The 2,751-nt window shown below is 44.5% G+C and overlaps 1 protein-coding gene across 10 annotated transcripts in view; it reads right to left on the bottom strand.

Annotated features, from left to right (window-relative positions):
* LOC105539572 (zinc finger protein 28) overlaps window positions 1-2,751 on the bottom strand; it is a 31,870-nt gene that overhangs the window by 6,801 nt on the left and 22,318 nt on the right. The window contains exon 1 of one of the 10 annotated variants that reach the window (XM_011979972.1): window positions 1,577-1,612. The exons of the other annotated variants lie outside the window; for them this stretch is intronic. The gene's annotated coding sequence lies outside the window, so the exon portion shown is untranslated. Of the gene's footprint in view, window positions 1-1,576; window positions 1,613-2,751 lie in introns of those variants that run through there. 10 annotated transcript variants of the gene reach the window in all.

Genomic DNA, 2,751 nt, shown 5'->3' with positions numbered 1-2,751 from the left:
AAAAATGAAAGAAGGCTAAAGACTAACTCCAGGCCAGGTGTGGTGGCTCACGCCTGTAATCCCAGCACGTTGGGAGGCCGAGGCAGGCAGATCACAAGGTCAGGAGATTGAGACCATCCTGGCTTACACGGTGAAACCCCGTCTCTATGAAAATCCAAAAAATTAGTCAGGCATGGTGGCAGGCACTTGTAGTCCCAGCTACTGGGGAGGCTGAGGCAGGCGTGAACCCGGGAGGTGGAGCTTGCAGTGAGCCAAGAACGCACCATTGCACTCCAGCCTGCGCAACGAGCGAGACTCCGTCTCAAAACAAACAAATAAACAAACAAAAAAAACAAGAGTAACTCCAACCCACAAGTCTATATAAAGTTCTCCAGGCTGGGTGTGGTGGTTCACACCAGTAATCCCAGCATTTTGGGAGGCTAAGGGGGGCAGATCACGAGGTCAGGAGATCGAGACCATCCTGGCCAACCAATATGGTGAAACCCCGTCTCTACTAAAAATACAAAAATTAGCTGGGTGTAGTGGCGCATGCCTGTAGTCACAGCTACTCAGGAAGGAGAATTGCTTGAACCCAGAAGGTGGAGGTTGCAGTGAGCTGAGATCACACCACTGTACTCCAGCCTGGGTGATAGAGTGAGACTCCATCACAATAATAGTAATAATAATAATATAAATAAATAAATAAAGTTCTCCAGTAAATGTGAAAAAAAAGACAGATAGTCCAGGTGTGGTGGTTCATGCCTATAATCCCAGCACTTTGGGAGGACGAGCCAGGCAGATCAACTGAGGTGGGGAGTTTGAGACCAGCCTGAGCAACAAAAAGAAATCCTGTCTCTACTAAAAATACAAAAGTATATGGATGTGGTGGCGCATGCCTGTAATCCCAGCTACTCAGGAGGCTGAGGCAGGAGAATTGGTTGTACCTGAGAGGCAGAGGTTCCAGTGGGCTGAGATTGCAGCATTGTACTTTAGCCTGGGTGACAAGAGCAAAACTCTGTCTCATAAATACATAAAGTAATTAATAAAAGGACAGATACAGAAACTGGCATATGTATACCTCTTCTTCATAACTAAACTTTTTTTCACATTATTTAAAATAAAAGGCAGAAAAACACTGTACATATGTTAACAAAAATGCAACATACACAGAAATAATTCTGACATAAATTTAAAAAAAAATGTTCCAGTGGAGATGAAGTTTTTGCAGGTTATGGAATTTTTTTGTTCTCTTTTTGAAAAACGGAGTTTCACTCTGTCTCCCATGCTGGAGTGCAATGGTGCAATCTCGGCTCACTGCAACTGCCGCCTTCCAGATTCAAGAGGCTCTCCTTCCTCAGCCTCCTGAGTAGCTGGGATTACAGTCACCCACCACCACGCCTGGCTAATTTTTGTAATTTTAGTAGATACGAAGTTTCGACATGTTAGCCAGGCTGGTTTTGAACTCCTCACCTCAGGTGATCTGCCTACCTTGGCCTCCCAAAGTGCTGGGATTACAGGCGTGAGCCACTGCACCTGGCCAGGTTATGGAAATTTTAAGTTTCTTTATTATGCTATAACTTTAAGATGTTTAACATACCCGCAACACTAACCTCTGCCCAAATATCTAAAGAACTAAAAGACAAAACTATTTAAAATAATAACAATGATCAGGCATGGCAGCTCGCACCTGTAATCCCGATGCTTTGGGATTCTGAGGCAGGTGGATCACTTGAGATCACAAGTTTGAAACCAGCCTAGCCAACATGGTGAAACACTGTCTCTACTAAAAACACAAACATTAGCTGGGCATGGTGGTAAGAGCCTGCAGTTCCAGCTACTCAGGAATCTGGGGCACAAGAATGCTTTGAGTCCAGGAGCCAGAGGCTGCAGTTAGCCAAGATCATACCACTGAACTGTAGCCTGGGCCACGGAGTGAGACTCTGTCATAAAAAAAGAAAGAAAGAATAGAAAGAAAGAAAGAGCAGAGAGATAAGCAGGTGCAAAGAAAGATGCCCTTTCAGAGATATGAGGATTGAAACTTTTCTTTTCCCACAGAATTCTCCCACTTGCAGAGAGTTTCCCCACACACTATTGGAAGGTGGAGCTTCCACTCTGCCCATCTGAGCTCTTACCTGCCTTTACACCTGTAATACATTCCCTCCCAGCTGGATATTTTTGCTATTTTCACTTCACTCTCCACAGTCCTGGGCTCTTTCCCTTGCTCCAACATGGAGACAGCAGGTCAGAAAGAGACTCCTGCTTATAAAAAGAAAGGACCATGACGTGCTGGAGCTTTTCCAGAGTCCCAGCCCTATGTTTCAATAGGAAAGAAGACACTGCAGATGGATCTAGGAAAATATTTCACAAATTCCTCTACTGACTGCCTCCTTCTGAATGCTGAGGGAGCATCGTAATATGTGATATGTGGACATCGAGCTCTCTTCCAAGAACTACCGAATTGAAAGCACAAGAAAAGCAAACAGGAAACTGGATATGTTTAAAGTCTGCCATAAGATTTGTTTTTGTTTTTGTTTTTTGAGACAGAGTCTTGCTCTGTCACCTGGGCTGGAGTGCAGTGGTGTGTTCTTGGCATCATGAAGCTTTTCATGTCAAAATCAATAAGACTTCCATTTTAGTCAAGTAAGTACGTGGCTTCCAAGAGGCAACAAGAGAAAATGCAAAGATACGCAAGGGCACATCCCCAGGAGGGAAGTTATCCTCACCCAGGGAGACCAGGTTCCTATAATTCTCCAGCATCACGTCTCTGTATAG

This window comes from Mandrillus leucophaeus, unplaced genomic scaffold (assembly GCF_000951045.1).
Source record: "Mandrillus leucophaeus isolate KB7577 unplaced genomic scaffold, Mleu.le_1.0 Scaffold104, whole genome shotgun sequence".
Classification (NCBI taxonomy): Eukaryota; Metazoa; Chordata; class Mammalia; order Primates; family Cercopithecidae; genus Mandrillus; species Mandrillus leucophaeus.
Note: the sequence above shows the minus strand (reverse complement) of the source record. Positions and strands in the feature narration are given on the sequence as shown.